The following is a 20,961-nucleotide window of genomic DNA, read 5'->3' on the forward strand; positions in this document are numbered from 1 at the left end:
CCTAGTGACTTTCCCAGGATCACAGATTTGGCAGTGAGCTTCTGAGCTGGTACAACGCCACCTCTGAGCTCTGAGAGGCTGACAGCTTTTTGTCTACCTTGCTCAGCACCGTATCCTCAGCTCCTAGAATAAACCCTTGGCACATACACAGTAGGTCCTTAAATACTGGTTGAAAGAATGAATGAACACATCTCCGAGATTCAAGCCCAGCTCTCCAGGACACACACGTCCACACTGTGTGTCTCCCTGGCACTCCCATTCCACCTGTTCCCCGAAGCCGAGAGCTCTGGGGCAACTGGCTCGCACCCCAACTGGCTCATTAACCTGTGATCCTCAACATCTGCCACATCTGATTCTTGGCAGACGCTCCATAAATATCTATTGAGGGAACCTTTTTTCATCTGATCCAGCGGAAGATGTCTGTAGCTACTTTCATTAGAGAGCACATCAAAATCCATCTATACCGGGAGAAGCAAATGCTGAGAGGTGCTGACACCTGGCTTTGTCTTGGTTAATGCTGTTGTGGCCGTCCCTCCCCGAGCCTAGTGGTTAAACCGTGACATCGTGAATGCTACCATTTACTGTAATTACTCACCGATTTCTCGCGATAGCCCTGAAGGGGAGGAGCTCTCCTTATTCCTAGCTTACAAATGAGGCTTGGAGAGGTTAAGGACTTCACCAAGCTCAGGTGGTGGTGGAGAGGGTGGTGGGACTGGGGTTCTGGAAAGCTCTTTCCCTCTCTGTCTCTCTCTCCCTTCTCTGCCCCGCCCCCAGTCTCTTGGCAGAAAAAAACACACTTTTCAAGGAAGAAGCTAAGTTCAAAGGTTTGCCGCCTGTGGCGGTCACGTTTCTCTTTCTGCAGACTGCAGACACGTAATGAGAAACAGGACAGAATGCTTCCGAAATAGGAGCACTGGCAGACAGAACTTCCTATAGCTCCAGCTGGATTGTATTCAAGAGGAAGGTTCTCCACTCACTCAGGTTCCCAAACCAGTCTTTTAGCTACAGTCTTTCCCAGCCAAGTCAAGAATCCGGTGAATTCCCCTGAAGACTTTTTTGGAGTCAGGGAGAACACTGTTCGGGAAAATCAAACTCCAATTGCCTGGTGACACCTGGCCCAGCATTTATGATGACACTGGCCCCGTTGAAACCTGTTTCAGGAACGGACTTGGCAGTGTTCCAGAACTCTGTTACCTTATGTGAAGATTCGAATTTCTCTCCACTGTGGGCACCTCGGTCTCCACCTAAGCTTTCTTCCTTTCTCTCCTTTCAGAAGCTGAGGTGTCCTGCTCCTGCCTTGCACTCACTTCTCCATCCATCCGATCCCTTCCCGTCCTCTCCTCTGGGGCTGTCTTGCCTCAATCATTCCTACAACCTTTCCTCATCGATTTAATAAAGATTTATCGAATGAAAGGGCTGAAGGTGGGAAGGGGGAAATTTGAATATGTTTTACCCCCGCCTGATAGAAAACAAATCGAGAGACCACGGGTAGTGTGGAGGAATTCCCTTTTGTGCTGGGATGCTCAGGTAGATGTGCCTCACTGCCCACTAACTGCCAGGGTGCTGAAGGGAGTGGTCATATCTCATGCCTCAAGTGGTTCACTGCCGTAGTGGACAGGCCGCAACCCACCTGGCTCTTCTGGAATTCCAGGAATCTCCCTCCCAATCTGTTGGCCCATTGCTGTGGGCGGGGCTAAGCAATCAACCAATCACACTCCCTGGACATACTGATTGGTTCAGTGGTGGGGCAAGTGATCCAATCAGAGCCAAGGAGACCCAAGAAGACTTGGCTGGACACCAGGATCTGGAGTGACCTGGTGGACTTCAGAATGCAGCCAGCATGAGGGAGTGGAGTCCAGGCATGGAGAGAGGGAAGCTGTTTATTTATTTTTCAAATTGTGGTAAATAACCTGCAACATAAAATTTATCATCTTAGCCATTTTAAAGTAAATAGTTCAGTGGTGTTAAGTATTTTCACATTTCTGTGAGATGGATCTCCAGAACTTTTTCGTCTTGCAAAACGTAAACTCTATTAACCATTAGACAACAACTCCCCATTCCCCCCGCCACCCAGCCGTGGTGACCAACATTCTGTCTCTATGAATTGGACTACTCTAAGTACCAAGTACCTCAAATAAGTGAAATCACATGGTACTTGTCTTTTTGTGACTGGCGTATTTCACTTAGCATAATGTCCTCAAGGTTCATCCATGTTAGAATTTCCTTCATTTTTAAGGCTAAACAATATTCCATCATACAGTTTAGAGTGTATTTTGTTTATCCATTAAGCGTCACGGACATTTGGATGGTTTCTACCTCTTGGCTATTGTAACTATGCTGCTGTGAACATGGTGGGGAAAATAAGGAAGCTGGTTTTGAGCCTTGGCTCGGGTGCTACCCTGAAGTGCTCCATCCCTGAGGCCAGCTAGAGCTGGTTTCTGTCGCTTGCAGCACACAGAGCCCGAACGATAGGGCCCCTATGGGGAAGGAGCCAAAGATGTGTAAATGCAGCAGACTCCAAGCTCTTCGGGTTTAAAAATTAAAAAATAAAGTGTTTTTTTTTTCTCTGAAGCGTGTTGGTTGAGGGTAGCTTTAGTTGGATGGTTAAAGTGGGTTTTCTCTAGTTTGCCGGCTTGCTCTATCACAGGGACGGTCAAGGTTTTCTCAGAAATTGCTGATGGTAACTACAATGAAACAGGCAGGGAGAAAAGCAAACATAAGAAAAAGACTCACATTTAAAAGCCAGCTCTGGGCTGTACAGGAAGCATGGGGTCAATGTCAGTTATCAACAAGTCTGTTCTTATTATTTTTTTAGTTTAGATTTAAATTTATTTATTTTTGGCGGTGTTGGGTTTTCGTTGCTATGTGCAGGCTTTCTTTAGTTGCGGCGAGCAGGGGCTACTCCTCGTTGTGGTGCATGGGCTTCTCCTTGCGGTGGCTTCTCTTGTTTCGGAGTGTGGGCTCTAGGCACATGGGCTGCAGTAGCTGGGGCACATGGGCTCAGTAGTTGTGGCTCGTGGGCTCTAGAGCGCAGGCTCAGTAGTTGTGGTGCACGGGCTGTTACTCTGCAACATGTGGGATCTTCCCGGACCAGGGCTCGAACCTGTGTCCCCTGCATTGGCAGGTGGGTTCTTATCCACTGTGTCACCGGGGAAGTCCCCAAGTCTGTTTTTAGAAACTTTAGTTTAAAAATACACACTAATGCTTTTTCTCTTTCTTTGTGTCTGTTCTCTGACCATATGGTATGTTGCCATGGTTGGTTTTTTTGTTTTGTTTTTGAGATAGCATATGTGATACTCCTGATTTCTTTTCCATACCACCTTTAAAATAGCAAGTTGTCAACCACCTGGATTAACCACGACCACACCACGACTGAATTTATATTAGCTTTAAAAAACACGGGTCAATGATTTACTCAAGAAGTCACTATCCATTTTCTTTCAAATTATCTACTTGTTCTTTGTGTTATTTCTCAAATATCTGCTTCTAACCCTGTAAAGAGTATAAGTTGAACGGGACACCCTAAAAAACATTCGAAGTAGTTTGCACATCGAGTGCCTACAGTACACATGAATTCTGCCAGGAAGCCCTGGAGCCTGCAGAGAAGGTGGAAACTTAGACCTTGCCCTTGGAGAGCTTGTTATGTGCTCTGCCATTTGTAAGTAATTGTGGACAATACAACGGCTATGAGCCACTGTGTAGAGAAGCCACAGATGTGCCACAGACTGTGCTGGGCACTTAATGCATGTGGTCTCATCTGATCTCCAGAATAATCTTGCAGGAGGCATTTTACCCCTCATTGTGTGGATTAAGAAACTGAAGCTCAGAGAGGTTAAATGACTTGCCCAAGGTCTCACAGCCAGGAAGTGGTGACACTATTGGACTCCAATACCTGTGCTCTTAGGACTTCTAGGTTACTCGAAGTCATGATTTATTACCTGCCTTCCATACTCACAAACGGATCTTAGACGATTGGTTAGTGAATGATAGGATATTTTCCGAGTTAAAAAAAGGAAATGAACATTAGATGGTGTGAAAAACCACAAGACATCACATGGGCTACTTAGAAATGGGATTTTCTAGGAACACTGACAACTGTCTTATGGAAGTGTTATTCATCTGGTACATGCCACGCCCTGGAAGCAGCTCAGAGGACCCCAGCCTCAATCTGGGAAGACCTGTGGTATGTTTACTGCTGTACCAGAGGAGTCCTGGGGTCAGCTGGTACCCGCCCACGAGAACCGATTGTTAAATGTCCAGGAATTTTGCCAACTGGTTGATAAACATAGCCATTAATAAGAATTAACTTACATAAATTTACAATTAAATTATATCAGAAACAAAGGTGATACAAACTTAAAACTCACCCCTTCCTAATTATTTTACTCTAGTTTATTATTACCTATGCTCTTGAGGTTATTTCACTCTACTATATGTGTCTGTTGGAAATGCTACACAGTGATGTGTTACCACACCTCTCTTTCCATCTCTGTATTCAGGGATGTGTCATTGGGAGCTTGAAATTGACCGTGGAGGGCGTATTACACGATAGAAATCAGGAAATGCTATAAATCAGGGCTTGATTTTTAAAAATTATATAAATAGGTTTAATAATGTTGGTTCATGTAGAGTTTGATTTTGTTTCTTTGTTTGTTTTGTTGATTGCCTAGACTTAAGATGGTAATGGAGAAAATGTTAACAATGCAGATTATACAAAAGCATGTTGTGTCTTAGCCATTATGTTATGAATAGAAAAAAAATTGAGGAAACGTTCTTCGAGTATTTGAAAATTATTATCTGATGCAGCAACAAAGTCACTCATGTCACTGATGAACATGTGAAGTTCTAACGTCTTTCTTTTTTCACTTGTATTATTCATAAATCCAAAATATCCAAAAATACCCACGAGTGCTCAGGTTGGGAACTCTCTCATTCGTCAACTGCAATGAGAAATTGGCTATGGATACAAGAGTTCGGCTAAAGTCAATGAAAGCATTCTGTGAGACTCAGCTGGCTATATAGAATTTACAAGAAAGAGTACTGCATTTCTTGTTACATGGAAAGACTGTGCTACACATTCTTTATATCAGTAAACCTTATGCTATGCATCCATGTACTTTACTTTTTCCAGAGAGCTGGTCATTAAATATTTACCAGCCAATCGCTGGCTGTGCTGGCACCCAGCAGAGTGCCTACTACTCATGGTAGGTGTTCGCTGACTGAGCTGAACAGTTGGCAAATATAGTGTAAATAAAAAGCACTTTGATTCTGGGGCTGGGATGGGGAAAATACATGATAAGCCTGGCACATCTTGTAACAGCAGAGAGTAAGGAAGTGCCCAAAATGAAAAGGTGGGGAGATGCTCAAGGACACAGCAACCAACCTGAAAGAGCCCCCAGTGGCCAAGGCTGGAAGAATTTGAGCAAAGTAATAGTTAATGAGTATTGGATTATAACTCAAAGTGTAAAATCAGTATACATGGGTCCATACTGACATAGATACATTAGTGAGTAAATACATAAAGGAGGGAGAAGAGACCGGCTTCCTTACAGAAGAATTTAACATACATAGATGTGGAGCTTAATTCCCACAGTATGGAAGGGCCTGGGGGGTAGGGGTGATGGTGGCGAGCAGGCACACTGACCGCAGCATGGAGGAGCCATGGACCTGGAAAGGCAGAATGGAGACTAGAAAACATGGCCAGTAGAACTCAGAAGCCAGGAGAGGGGGCTACATGGTGCCAGGACAAATGGCCTTTATCTCAACAAGTCCCGGGATGTCACCGTAACTCAGAGACGGATAATAATTCTATGTCCCCAAGAAAAGGGTAAATCATGTACGGGGTTTCAGTGTGAGAAATCAGGGTTATACATTTAGAACACAGAACCGCCAAGTTATACATTATTTTTAGGTTTTGGAACTTAAAAGAATTAAGTCCCTTTGAGCTGTTCAGAAAAGCCATTCGTTTGGGGTTTTCCCAGCTGTGTTAAAGGAGATCTGGCCCATCTAATTTTCCCATTTTCTTGTAAATCTTCAATCTTATGGTTTTTCCTTTCCTTTCAAGTTCTAATCAGCTTCCTGGTCAGTCCATAAAATGGGAAATAGAATCTAATGAGAAAACAGCCGGATTTTTGCAAATAGCTTTTGCTACCCGTAGACTTGGCCTGCTTCAATTCGGTCTTGCCAGATAGAGAGACGGAATGAATGAATGAATGAATGAATGATCATCAACTAAGTTCAGAGAAGAAGCAACGTGGTTCTGATTTGGTAACAAAGGGTGTGGTCTGCCAGAGGAAGCAGGAAGCGGCCCGGTTCCTGGCCGGGTCCGGGTTCTGTCTCAGCAGGATGCTAAGGGTTCAGCCCGCGCTCCCGTCTCCACCTCCCCCGATGTCATCTGCATCGCCTGTAGACATCTGGTGACAACACAGCCTCAGGGGTCCTTTTGTGTGAGTTTTTGCTGCGGAGGCCGAGCCTGAGGCTGCCTGCTGCCCCGTGCCCTCCACTTCACTGGTCTCGGGAAATCGCCTTTAATATAAAACACCCAGCCTCAGGAGTTCTCATCACATCAGTAAGTCCCCACAGGACCTGTAAGAGCACAGGGTAGAGGAAATCCTATAAGGTCAGGTAGGAGATGACAAAGCTTGACAAGAAACAGGTTTTGTTCTGAAGGGCACCATGCTCTCTGGTCATTCACTCCGTTGCCGGCTCCTCAAACCCCAGTACAGTAAAGCCACATCCTCCTCAACAACGGGCCCTATTCAGAGGTCCCAGGAATGTGGAAACACCACCCTTCTTGGGGATGGACAACTAAGGCCCTGACTCTGAGCTTCTCATCACACCTGTTCACCACAGGAGAGAAATGAGCAACTCTGCTTCCTTGGAGACTGGCCTGGGACTTTTCCAATGGAAAAGTGGATTATTCGTCATTTTCCTCCCCCCCACATCCCTAGTAGCAAATCCCGTTCGGAAGGCTCCACTTAGGCAATAGGAATGCTTCCTAATGTCATGGACATCTTCTTTGTTTTTGCCTCCCCCGCATCCATTTCTTCCATCTTTTGGATGGGCACCTTAATTTTTTTGCAGGCAAGACACCCTTTCCCTGACAATCCTGAGTCCATAGAATTCTGACCCTTCCACCCCAGGGGTGAGACCATAAACCAGGCCTGGCCAATCAGAGCATTCCTGGCCCCTGGCCTCAGTGATTGGTTCAGGGGAAGCCACGTGATCCAAGCCACTGCCAATGAAGATGCTGGCTCTTTCCCTGGAACTGCTACTTTGTAGGATGCTGGGGCTGCTGGTGGCTACTTTCCTACAGGTGAGGCAAGAGTCTGTCTGAGATTGGGAAGCTAACAGGGAAGAAAGAGTCAGATTCCTGACCATGATTTGGGCGCCTGGATCCAGCTGGGCCTAAGCTGCAGCTTTTGCCCTTTTCAGTTCCATGAGCTTTTTTTTTTTTTTTTTTTTTTGCCTAGGCTAGTTTTAGTTGGTTTTCTGATACTTGCAAACAATCAAATTTCCTGGACAGTATGCTTACTGAGACTTTAGCATAAGCATCACTATGTACTCAGAGTGAAAGTTGTTTTAAAGGTTATGACATGCTCAAATAAAACCCACCAGACTGTCATCATGCACCAAATTTACCTTTCAACTTATAAAAGTAAAGCAGCATCTCCAGAGAAGAATGATTTAAGACCAAGGAATCAATCATAAGACAAGTAGTAAAACGCTGCTTAGAGAAACTTTGATAGATAAATAGTTCTCTAGCTACAGCAGGCTTCAGACTACAAATCCCAAATTTCTGCTTCAAAAGTGACTCAGGGAAGACATTCCATAGTTTTATTTATTTAGCTTTTTGGCCTCGCCGTGCACTTGTGGGATCTTAGTTACCTGACCAGAAATTGAACCCAGGCCCTCAGCAGTGAGAGCACTGAGTCCTAACCACTGGACCACCAGGGAATTCCCAACAGTCCACAGTTTTAAAAGAAAACTTTCCAGTTGAAGAAACAGGCAAAATTTGTAATATGCATCCGTTGTATATATAATATGTTAATGTCTAGTATATTTATCAGATCCATGTCAATGTAATTATATTATTACTATATTTGCAAATGCATATATATGTGTATGTATATTTAGAACCACATATTTCCAGCTCTTTTTTAAAGAGGTATTGAAAAGACTGTTCAAAGTTTAGTTTTCCAGCTTGTCTGTTTCTTCTTATTCCTCAGTAAACTTAAGCAATTAACCAGCACATTTCCTGGCACACAGTAAGGCTCAATCTGAGTGAGTTCTTTCTCCCCAGCTCCCCCCTCTATTGTAAGTCCTTCTTTTAGAAACCAAGTCAAATGAAAGAGGCAGTACTGCATAATGTTACAAGCAGAGGCTGGTAAACGTTTTGTGTAGAGCCAGACAGTAAGCATTTCCAGCCCTGTGGGCCATAGGATCTGCCCAGCTTACTCTGCCGTTGTAGCCGACAACACAGGCAATACTGAAATGAATGGGATGGCTGTGTTCCCAGGAAACTTTACAAAAGCAGGCGATGGCCCTCATTGGCCTTGGGCCATAACGTGCCGACCTCGGGTTAAGACCTTGGGATCCGGCGTCACACAGACTCTGGTCCGGCTCCCGGCTCTGCTCCGTCTCTGGGACCCTGACGAGTGTGTCATTTCTGTGCCTTGTCTGTAAGACACAGGGATACCAACAACCATTTCTTAGTCTGTGAGAAGTGGGTGAGATAGTGCACGTGAAATGCTGGGAACACTTCCTGGTCCATAATAAATGAGCATAAAACATTAGCCACCAGGTGTGATCACCATCGTCAAAAAAGGAGAAGAAAGGGCGCAACTGAATTTGTCCAGGAACGGCAGCAATATCCCTGGTAAAGAGTTAGTGGGTGGACTTCCCTGGGGGCGCAGTGGTTAAGAATCCGCCTGCCAATGCAGGGGACAGGGATTCGAGCCCTGGTCCAGGAAGATCCCACATGCCGCGGAGCAACTAAGCCCATGGGCCACAACTACTGAGCCTGTGCTCTAGAGCCCGCGAGCCACAACTACTGAGCCCGCGTGCCACAACTACTGAAGCCCACGCACCTAGAGCCCATGCTCCGCAACAAGAGAAGCCACCGCAAAGAGAAACTCGCGCACTGCAAAGAAGGGTAGCCCCCGCTCGCCGCAACTAGAGAAAGCCCGTGCGCATCAACGAAGACCCAACGCAGCCAAAAATAAATAAATAAAATAAAGAAAATAATTAAAGAAAAAAAGTTAGTGGAGCCAGGGACTTCCCTGGCCGTCCAGTGGTTAAGACTCCACGCTTCCAATGCAGGGGGTGCAGGTTTGATCCCCGGTTGAGGAACTAAGATCCTGCATTGGTATAGCCAAAAAAAAAGTTAGTGGAGCCAAACAAGCAAGGAAGCCAGATAACTGAAAATGCAGTTTCTCCTATTATCAGTGGCTTTCGTTTTTACCCACATAATGAATCATCCCCTGTCAGCGTGTGAAATTGCAGGTTGGACTGGGAATTGCAAGACCTTCATTAACCGCTGGGCAGTGAAGGACCTGCCTGGGCTCTCACGGCCCCACGATGCTTCGTGCTATTAGGAAAAGGCTCCAAGGGACTCAGGAGAGCCGGCTTTTAATCCTGCCTCTGGATCTATATGATTGATGCCTAACCTTGGGGAAGTCACTGAAACTCTCTGAAGCCTCAGTTTATGCCATGATAGGGGTGGTCCCAGGGACCTCTATAAAAACAACTGAAGGGGGAAAGGGGACCTGGGATTAATGAGTAGCTCCTTGGCAGAAATTGGAAATTGAAGCTCAGAAAGGTAAAGCCAGTTGCAGCTGGCATTTCAACTTGGGTCCATCCAACTCCAAAGCCCTTGCTTTCTCGATTGTGTTCTGCAGAGCTTCCCCATTAAAGCAGCAAGGAATATTGGCCGACAGAGGGCGCTCTTCTCGCAAGACAGGACGTCATGACATTGCAGGGACAGAAGACAGTATCCAGGAGCCACGTGGGAGAGTCTGGCTGGACTGGGAACAGGGCAGAGCAGGCTACAGGGAAGGCCAGACACAGGCAGTCATGGGGATGGGGGCTGCCGACAAGGAGCTGTCAACCCCCTCATGGAACAACTCGGCACGTCATTTGTGGCGCCTGGCTTCCTTTTTCATTCTGGCCATTTCCATCCGTTTTGCCGTATTTCAGAACAGAGAAAGACATGATTGATACATACGGGTGACGTGGGTTTCCTTACTCAGCTGCCTTGTAAGAACGGCGCCACTGTGACTAGCACAGCTTGTTTCCACACCTCCTTTCCCAGAGCTCAGAAAGCACGAGTAAAGGCAACAACCAACAAAACCCACAACACGGCAGCACACCTGACTCTGGGACTTCAATTTCCCACGCCTGGTGCCAAGACTCTATGGGATTAATCAACGGTTTCTTCAGGGCATTGCAGATGGCCCTGCGGGTTATGTCCTGCACAGTTTCAGTGGGCGCCATCCACATGGACTACGTTGTGAATGGTGACCCTGGAGTTGTGCAATATGGCAGCCCTAGGTTATACTTTGATGAGAGAGGTATAATTTACACAGTATGGTCCTGGGGGCTTCCCTGGTGGCGCAGTGGTTGAGAGTCCACCTGCCGATGCAGGGGACACGGGTTTGGGCCCCGGTCCGGGAAGATCCCACATGCCGCGGAGCGGCTGGGCCTGTGAGCCATGGCCGATGAGCCTGCACGTCCGGAGCCTGTGCTCTGCAACGGGAGAAGCCACAACAGTGAGACGCCCGTGACCACAAAAAAAAAAAAAAAAGGATGGTCCTGGGCACAACCTGGCTGCCAATGCACTTTGTCAAACAAGAGTTTTTCTTTATATTTTTCCATCTTGTATGTTATTCTATGGGTAATTTATCTGCAAATGTATTATCTGCTAGCGGGGGCAGGTCTTGGGAGGTTTCCCTGTCCAAAAGGACACTTACAAAGGAGGCATCTTGGCTGCTCCATGCTGGTTTGCTTGACTCTAAAGCTGAGGGTTATCATGTGCTTATTAGGTGCCAGACGCTGGACTAAGCAATTTACGCACTTTGCCCACTTAATACCACAGTCACTCAAGGTGGTAGGAACTATTGTTACAGGAGTGGGGACCGAGGCCCTGAGAGGTAGATGATTTGTGCACGTCCAGTATAAAAGCCGGTCAAGAGCAGGGCTGGGACGGCGCTGGAGTCAGCCTGACCTCAGGGCATGTGCTCTAACCACTGAGATATCTGCACACACATCTGGATTCCTAAGCGCCCCACACCTCACCCCCCTCCCCCAGTAAAATGCTGTCACACCCTCCTCTATTGGTTAGGGTCACCACAAAACCTGAACTAAATGCTTTCATTTGGGAACTCTTTGTCGGGAGAAGAACAGTTCTCATCATACTTAATCTGTATGATATCAGGGCAGTCCTCCGTGGAAACTCCATCCAAGGAGGAAACACAGCGCCCTCACCAGGGACCCCAAAATCAATTGGAAACAAGAATATGCCGGAAGCAAGATGGCCACGAATTTTTTAGAAAAACTGGGCTTCAAAATATTTGATGAGAGATGCTCTTCAATACCTCTCCCTTTTTCCCCTCTTCCTTTCTCTTCTTTTAAACAGCCAGCAGGTTGGAGTCATCAGGAAGTGGAATTTGTAGGAAGGTGTCAGTCAGTCCACAGGCCGCCCTCACACGGACGCTGCAAAGGACCCCTCCATGAATATGAGCGTCATGGATGGAAGCTTCTCAAGCTGGGGACGCCCCGGCAGACAGCGCTTTTGAGAAGATGGGGCTGTGGAGAGTCCTGTAAAGTGCCCTGGGCACAGGCCAGGGGAACACTTGTGCAGCTGCCTGCAGTCAACCGAGGAATGAAGCAAGGTGCAAGTGCGTGTAGGAATAAGAATTGAAAAAATCCGTGCATATTCGAGTGACCGTGAGAGTATGCTTTCCTCGGTGTGAAAACCAGTCAAGGCTACTGCTCCAGCTAGCATCAGACTAAATGGTTTTCTCCCCTCCTTTTTCCGCAAGTGGGGATAGTGTTTAATTTGCACTGACAAGCTGTGTGGCCCTGGGGAAATTACTTAACCTCTCTAAGTTTCGGATTCCTTGTCTGTCAAATGGGGATCATGGGAGAACCCATCTCATAGGTTGCTATGAGCGTGAAATAAGGGAGAGCAGGTGAATTGCTTAGCACAGTGCTGTTCACGTCAGTGATTCCTCCTGCTGCTCTCCTGGTTTCTCTTCTTACAAAGCATCTTCTTCCGTCTTATCTACTCAAGGTTAGAGGTCGTCATCACTTTTTCCCACAATTATATAAGAAGCACCTTGTAAAATAAAGTCCCCATTCCATAGTTGTACACCCGTGTGCATAACAAACTTACTCAAAATGGCCAAAAGGTGGAAGCAACCCAAGTGGCCATGGATGGATGAACAGGTAAACAAAATGTGGTGAATCCATACAATGAAATATTCAACTGGAATGAACCATGAGGATATCATACTAAGTGAAATAAGATGGTCACAAAAGGACAAACAATGTAAGGTTCCATTTATATGAGGAACCTAGAATAGTCCAATTCACAGACACAGAAAGCATGGTGGGAGGGGAGGAAGGAAGCAGGGGGTTTGATGTGCTGGGCTTAGAGTTTCAGTTTGGGAAGATGAACAAAGTTCTGAAGATGGATGGGGGTGATGGCTGCACAACAGTGTGAATAGATTTAATGCCACTGTGAACTGTACACTGAAACATGGTTAAGATGGTAAATTTTATGTGTATTTTACCATAATTTTGAAAATTAAAAGTTAAAAACAAACCCCAAAATGAAATACCTCCAAGGTTTCTCCGAGGTTTGGGGTGATAGAAATGGAGGAAAATGTTCTGAGAGCAGGTTGTGGTGATGGCTGCACAACTCCATCAATATATTCAAATTGATTGAATTGGACACTTCAAATGGGTGAAGTTTCTGTTATGTAAATTGTACTTCAGTGAAGCTGTTAAGAGCAAGCAAGCAAACAAACACATGCTGTGATCCGGAGGAAACTTTGGAGGATGAAGGAGCTGTTCACTGTCTTGATTGTGGCTATGGTTTCACAGGTGTACCCATATGTCAAAGCCCATCCACTTACAGACTTTAAACATGTGCTGTTTATTGCATGTCAATTATATCTTAATAAAGCTGTGTTTTAAAAAGGCAGAAGAGTATTCCATATATAACAAACTCCTTATAATATATTAAACTCCTTAGAATATATTAAACAATATAATTTATTAAACAATGCCCCCTTTGGATGGAAATTTAGGTTTCAAATTTTATGCCCCTATCAATAATATTTCAATAAATATCTTTGTAGGAAAAAAGAAGAAAAAAATGCAGATATTGTTTGCTGCTCCCCCTCTTCTTCTCCCCACGGGCAAGCCACAAAGTCAGAATTTCCCAGGGAGGGGGCCTGGGAACCTGTAATTTTACTGAACATTCCTGAAAAATTCTTGGAATCAGACATGTTGGGGCACATTGAATCAAACTTCATGAACTTGGATTTTCAGGCTTGGGAGTGTGAAATCCCCTTTTCTTTGATCCCTAAAAAATTCTGTAAGTGTTCCATACAAATGATTCTAAATTTCGGTTTCCCTCCTATTGGCGGTGCATCAGAATCATCAGGGAGCTTGTGAGAATGCATATTCCCAGGCCCTACTCCCAGGGAGGATGTGTATGGTTGCCAGATTTCGCATAAATAAAGAAATGAATAAATCAATATATAATAAACTATAGGGTGTCCGTTAAATCTGAAGCTCAGATAAACACCAAATAATTATTTTAGCATAAGGGGTTCCTTGCAATAGTTGGGCCACACCTGCACATAACAATGATTTGTTGCTTCTCTGAAATTCAGATTTCACTGCGTGTCCTGTATTTCATCTGGGAATCCTAAGTATGAGTCCTCAGGCCTGGGGTGAAGCCCAGATCTGCACTGTGGGTCTGCTCCCCACGTGCTTCTGACGAGGGGGATCCTTAGAACCCATGTTGAGAACCCCTGATCAGGTCAACACCTTCTGGGTCAGGAGCCCCTCCTCAGGGCGGCCAGTGGATCCCAGTGCATCCCACAAGTGAGCACACTTTAATGTTGGTCCAAGGAGGAAAAGGGGGCTGAGAAGCAGCAGGACAAAACTGCCCCAGGTTTTCAAAGCCAAACGTGGTGGATGCGGTGTCACGGGCCCTGCAGCCTGAGGGACGGTGCTCATCTTCTCTGAGTGAGTATTTAGGGCTGCCTAGGGGACCCACACCCCAGGATTCTGTCTAGATTCTCTAAACTTTATTTATTTATACCCAGCCTCGTCCCCGAAAGGACTTTAAGCCTCGGAGGTCTCAGTCCATGCAGGGTTCTTGGTGCTGGGGAGTGAGGTTAACACGCCGTCTCTCTGGGACACACACGACAGGTATTAATTGTGTGCTCACCACGAATGGGCATTATTCTGGGAGTTTTACAATTAGAACCATCTCATTTAGCCCTCGAGATAAGCCTGCAAGGTCATTGCTGTCGTTGGCCCCATTTTGTAGATGAGGAAACCGAGGTTCCGAGGGGTCCAATGGCTTGTGCAAGAGCGTACCGAGTAGGCCAGTGGCAGAGCTGGGGTTCTGACCCAGGACTGTGTTGCTAACCAGCCCCCATCCTGCCTCCCTACTGAACCAGATACTTCTGGTCACTGAGCTTTGCTGGGCGAATTTTGGGTTACGTTCCGCTTAACCTGGGGCCATACTTTAGGTCCTGATCCCGGGAACATTTCTGATCCGGTGTGATAATAGCTGGCAGGCCTTGAGCGTCTACTCTGGCCAGAGACTTTGACTTTTTATACATAGATACTCTCTCAACGCCCTGCACCGCTGAGAAGACCCAGACCCAGGCATACAGAGAAGCCTGGCCGAGGTCACAAAGCTAGGAAGTTGCAGAGCACTGATCTGCCTAAAAAGGAAGCATCCATCTCTGCATCTTCAAAAGCACACACCTGCTTTCCACCTCCCCTCGCCAAGCTTCACTTTTCAGGAAAACGCTCTCGCTCTGGGCTGGTCGCTAGGCAACCCTTGCATGTAATTCCACGAAATGCCCAGAAGAGGGCGCGAGGACTCGCTCTCCCCGGGCACCCACGCGATGGGGCTGAACTTCGCAGACTCGCGAAAGGAAGAGTGACGCGCTCCAGACGAACTCCACCTGTGGCCGTACCCGAGCCCTAGGCTGCACGGAAGGTGACACAACACGGCACCTCTGCACCCCACCCCACCCCAACCCCGCAGGGGCCTGGACTCACCGAGGCTGGGTTTTCGATGACCAGTTCGTAGGTCAGCCCTCCGGACCCAAACCTCAGGATGTCTCCGGGTAGGAGCTTCACAGCCACGTTCTGAATGTGGCACTCATTGACGAACGTGCCGTTGCAGGAATTGAAGTCGTGGAGAACAAAGCTGCTTTCGGCCTCATTATATTCAATGAGTGCGTGATGGTTGTCGACGTCTGCAGACTGAAATGCAGAAGGGGGACAGTCAGAGCCAGGAATAACAGGAATAACAAGGAATAACTAGTGCCACTGACACTGGGGGCCCCAATGTGCTAACCACTTCATCTGGCTGGACGGTCACTGCAATCCTCATTTTAAGAGGAGGATGCTGAGGGTCAGAGAGGTTAAGTGACTTGCCTAAGGCCACACAGCTAGTGAGTGGAGGGTCACCAGACCCTGACAGCAGACCCAGAATAGATGCCCAGTTTTGGGGTAGGGCGTCAGGCAACACAGAGGCAAGAGGGAACTCGGGGGGAATTGGCCAGGAATTGGCCACTTGATAGTTCTCTGATCCCATGCAAGTAGCCTTTTGGTTGTCCCGAGTGGCAAGACAGCAGAAATGGCCCAACACAAACCAGAAAGGTCAGTTGGCAAGTGACAACTGTCCATTTACTGCAAGTGTTAAAGTTCAGGGGAGGTTTTGTAATAATTGTTGTTTGTTCTATTCATTTTTAAAATAACATGTTTTTTGTAATAATGCAGAAAATGAGAACTAGAGAAAAACACAAAGAAGACATTAAAATCACTTAGACTCCCGTCCCCCAGAGGCAGGCACCGAGAACACGGTGGTTCACATCCTTCCAGTCTTTTCTCTATGCTTACAATCTTTTTAAAAAGTTTAAACACAATTGAGCTCACACCACAAAACATAGTTTTATAACTACCTTTTAAAAGCCTTGGTGTACAATGAAGGTTTTTCCCATGTGCTTAATTATTACTGTTGCTTCTTAAAAGCTAATCAGAATTTATCTAACCAAAGATGATCTATTTTTCAATAGGGGCCCTGGTGTGACCACATTTCCCTCAAAAGAGAGAGACCCCAGACAGTGATTTGTCAGTGGCGTCAGAAACCTCCTGTGTAACCACTTTAATAAGAAGAATGAGCAAAACTCGGCACCAAGGAGGAAATATCACATCCCCCCCTGGCCCCGGCGCCCTGGACTATGGGCTGCAGGGCACGTGCGAAGTCTTCTGTCTTCTCAGGACACTGCCTATGAGCCATCCACTCCAGCCTGAGACTTTGCAACTATTTTCTAACTTACTCTTCTCAGAGTGCCTCATCCAACTTTCATAGAGAGTACTTGGACTTAGAAATCTATACTAATGTCCCACAATATAATTATAACCAATAGCTTATAGTAATAATAGCTTATAGTATATGAATAGATAATAATATAACTGCATATATTAGTAGAATATATTAATGACACATTATGTGTAATTACACAAATGCCAGGAAATTTGCTAAGTGCTTTACTGCATTATCCCGTTTCATCTTCACAATAATTCAAAGGGATACTTCCTCATTTAAAAAAAAATTTAATTTTTTATTGAAGTCTAGTTGATTTACAATGTTGTGTTAGTTTCAGGTGTACAGCAAAGTGATTCAGTTATACATATATATAATATCTATTCTTTTTCAGATTCTTTTCTATCACAGGTTACTGCAAGATATTGAATATAGTTCCCTGTGCTGTACAGTAGGTCCGATAGTTACTCATTTCTTAGATGAGGAAACTGAGGCATAGAACGATTAAGTGTGCCCACAGTCAGCCACTTTGACTCGCTTGGCTTGTTCCCAGGTTTGCCTGATTCAAATGACTGTGCCTTTACCCACTTTTCAAATTCCTACCAAACACTTTGGCACTTAAAATACTGAAACACAAGAAGAAAGCAGGAGTAGCTCTATTAATTTCAGGCAGAGCCAACTTCAGAGGAAGGAAAGTTATCAGGGATAAAGAGAGGCGATACATAGTGATAAAGGGGTCGATTCTCCAAGCAGACATAACAGTCCTTCATTGTATGTACCCAACAATAGAGCATCAAAGTATGGAAGGCAAAAACTGATAGGACTGCAAGGAGAAGCAGATGAATCCATCATGGTAGCTGGAGACCTCAACAGCCCTCTGTCAGTGACGGGCAGACCCACCAGGCAGAAAATTAGTAAGAATGAAGTTGAACTGAACAGCACTACCATCATCTGGATCTAACTGGCAACCACACAGCTTCATCCCACAGCAACAAAACACACATCCTTCTCAAGCTCCCATGGAACATTCACCAAGCAGACCACATTCCAGGCCACGAAATATACCTCAACAAATGTAAAAGAATAGAAATTATGCAAAGTACGTTTTCAGAACACAATGGAATTAGGCTAGAAACCAATACCAGAAAGACAGCTGGAAAATCCCCAAATATTTGGAGATTAAACAACACACCTCTAAATAACAGATGGGTCAAGGAGGGAGTCTCATGGGAAATAAAAATTTATCTTGAGCTAAATGAAAATGAAAATACAACCTATGAAAATTTGCAAGATGCAGTGAAAGCAGTGCTTGGAGGGAAGTTTATGGCATTGAAGGCATACATTTGAAAAGATCTAAGCTTCCACCTTATGAAACTAGAGAAAGAAGAGCAATATAAGCCTACCACAAGCAGAAGAAAAGAAGCAATGAATGAAATAAAAAGCAGGAAAACAAGAGAGAAAAGTCAGCAAAATAAAGAGCTGTTTGGTTTTTTTTTGTAAAGATCAATAAAATTGACAAACCTCTAGCAGGATAACCAAGAAAAAAAGAGAGAAGATACAAATTACTCAGATCAGAAATGAAAGCGATGGCATCACTACTGATCTCATGGACACTGAAGGGATAATAAAGGAATATTATGAATAATTCTATGCCCACAGATTTTATAAGTTAATGAAGTGGACCATTTCCTTGAAAGACACAATCTACTGAAACTCACACAAGGAGAAATAAATACTCTGAAAAGACTCATATCTAGTAAAGAATTTGAATCAATAATGAATAACCTTCCAAAATGGAAAGCACCAGGCCTGGATGGGTTCACTGGTCAACTCTATCAAACATTAAGGAAAGAATGATACCAGTTCTCAATAATCTCTTCCAGAAAATAGAAGAAGAGAGAACACTTCCCAGCTCATTCTGTGAGGCCAAGCTTATTCTAATAGCAAAACCAGATAAAGATATTGCAAAACAGGAAAATTGCAGACCAATACCTCCCATGAACATAGATGCAAAATCCTCAACAAAATATGAGCAAATTGAATCCAGTGATGTATAAAAAGAGTTCTACACCACAGACAAGTGGGATTTATTCCAGGTATGCAAGGCTGGTTCAATATTTGGAAATCAATTAATGTAATCCATCACATCAACAGCGCAGAGAAATCGCATTATCATAACAGTAGATGCAAAAAGAGCATTTGACAAAATTAAACACCATCCATGATAAACTAACAAACCACCAAACCACCACAACAACTCTTGGCAAATTAGGGATGGAGGGGAACTTCCTCAACCTGATAAAGTACATCTATAAAAACCCTAAAGCTAACGTCATATTTAATGGTGAGAAACTAGAAACTTTCCAATTAAGATCAGGAATAAGGTGAAGATGTCCCCTTTCACCACGCATTTTCAACATTGTACTGTATCTCCTAGCTAATGCAACAAGGCAAGAAAAGAGAATAAAAGATAGATTGGGAAGGAAAAAGAAATCTTCTTTGGTGAGGTGTTTGTTCAGATCTTTGCCCATTTTGCAGATGGCATGGTTGTCTATGCAGAAAATCCCAAAGAACCGACAAAAAGCCCTCCTGGAACTAATGAGCAATTATAACCAGGTTGCAGGATACATGATTAATATACAAAAGTCAATTGATTTCCTATATACCAACAATGAACAAGTGGAATATGAAATTAAAAACACAACACCATTTACATTAGCACCAAAAAAAAAAAAAAACTGAAGTACTTAGGAATAAATCTAACAAAATACTTAGCTATATGAAGAGGTATATGAAGAAAACTACAAAATGTTGATGAAAGAAATCAAAGTAGTCTAAATAAATGAAGAGATATTTCATGTTTATTTGAAATTCCTTAATGATGTATGATGTTTAAGATCTTTTCATATGCTGATTTGACATCTGTAGATTTTCTTTGGTGAGGTGTCTGTTGAGCTCTTTTGCCCATTTTTAAGTTGGGTTGTTTGGTTTCTTATTGTTGACATTTAAGACTCATTTATATTGTTTATTTATTTATTTTATTGAAATGTAGTCGATTTACAATGTTGTATTAATTTCTGCTGTACAGCAAAGTGATTCAGTTATACATATATATACATTCTTTTTAAAATATTCTTTTCCATTATGCTTTATCACAGGATATTGAATATAGTTCCCTGTGCTCTACAGTAGGACCTTGTTGTTTCTCCATCCTGGATGTAACAGCTCACATCTGCTAACCTCAACCCCCCACTCCATCTCTCCCTCAACCCCCTCCCCCTTGGCAACCACAGTCTGTTCTCTATATCCATGAAGACTCATTGATTTTGGATACATGCTTACAGCATCTTTCTTCATAACTGCCAAAAACTGGAAGCAACCAAGATGTCCTTTAAAAGGTAAATGGATAGACAAATTGTGGTACATCCATACAATGAAATACTAGTGATAAAAATAAATGAGTTATCAAATAACAAAAAAGACATGGAGGAATCTTAAATGCATATTGCTTAGTGAAAGAACCTAGTCTGAAAAGGTTACATACCGTATGATTCCAACTGTATGAAATTCTGGAAAAAGTAAAACTATAAGGAGAGTAAAAGATCAGTGCTTGCCAGGGGCACAGGGGCTCTGGGGCTCAGGATGAAGACGAGGGGCACAGGGGATTTTACGGCAGTGAAAATATTTTTTTATGATACTGTAATGGTGGATACTTGTCACTATACATTTGTCAAAACGAAAGAACGTACAATGCAAAGAGTGAACCCTAATGTAAACTATGGAGTTAGTTAATAATAGCATATCAATATTGGTTCATCAGTTGTAACAAATGTACCGCACTAATGCATGATGTTAATAATAGGGGAAACTGTGTGTATTGGAGGGGTGGATATATGGGAACTCTCTGTATTCTCTGCTAAAATTCCTGTAAACCTAAAACTGTTCAAAAAAATAAAGTATTAAAAAAATGAAAACACATTAGTTCTTTGGAAAATGTCACCCACATCATCTTCATCACCATTGCCATTGATCTTTGTGTCCTTTGAACCTTTGATAACCCATGAATGAGAGAAAATCTGTGTGTTACATTTTGTTTGTCTCTTGCCAGGCTTCACTGCTTTCAGTTCCTCAAAAACTGTCAAGCCATTATTAAGAAATCAAAGCAAGCAGGAAGTTTTAAATGACTCCACAAATTTGGGTGAGCATCTGCCACATGTCAGGCCAGGAGACAGCTTCGTAGTTCGGCCCTATAATATCACTCGCTCCCTTTACTTGCAAAAATTGCTAAATGCTGCTCCTGGACAGACGCCCTGCTGCTAATACAGACTGACTGTATAAGCTCCATCCTACTCAGCTGTCCAACTATGAGATGA

General features: G+C 44.2%; 1 protein-coding gene and 1 pseudogene across 2 annotated transcripts in view; both read right to left on the minus strand.

Moving 5' to 3' along the window:
- The window catches only part of LOC309808874 (forkhead-associated domain-containing protein 1-like), a gene marked incomplete at both ends in the record, with an annotated part of 199,082 nt that overhangs the window by 65,395 nt on the left and 112,726 nt on the right, over window positions 1-20,961 (minus strand). The gene's annotated exons all lie outside the window — the stretch shown is intronic.
- The window catches only part of LOC309808052 (forkhead-associated domain-containing protein 1-like), a 96,686-nt pseudogene that overhangs the window by 61,822 nt on the left and 13,903 nt on the right, over window positions 1-20,961 (minus strand). Inside the window, exon 2 of the transcript in view lies at window positions 15,316-15,522. The product of the transcript in view is annotated as a forkhead-associated domain-containing protein 1-like (transcript). The remainder of the gene's footprint in view (window positions 1-15,315; window positions 15,523-20,961) is intronic.

Source organism: Mesoplodon mirus (genome assembly GCF_964341445.2).
Source record: "Mesoplodon mirus genome assembly, chromosome: 7".
Classification (NCBI taxonomy): Eukaryota; Metazoa; Chordata; class Mammalia; order Artiodactyla; family Ziphiidae; genus Mesoplodon; species Mesoplodon mirus.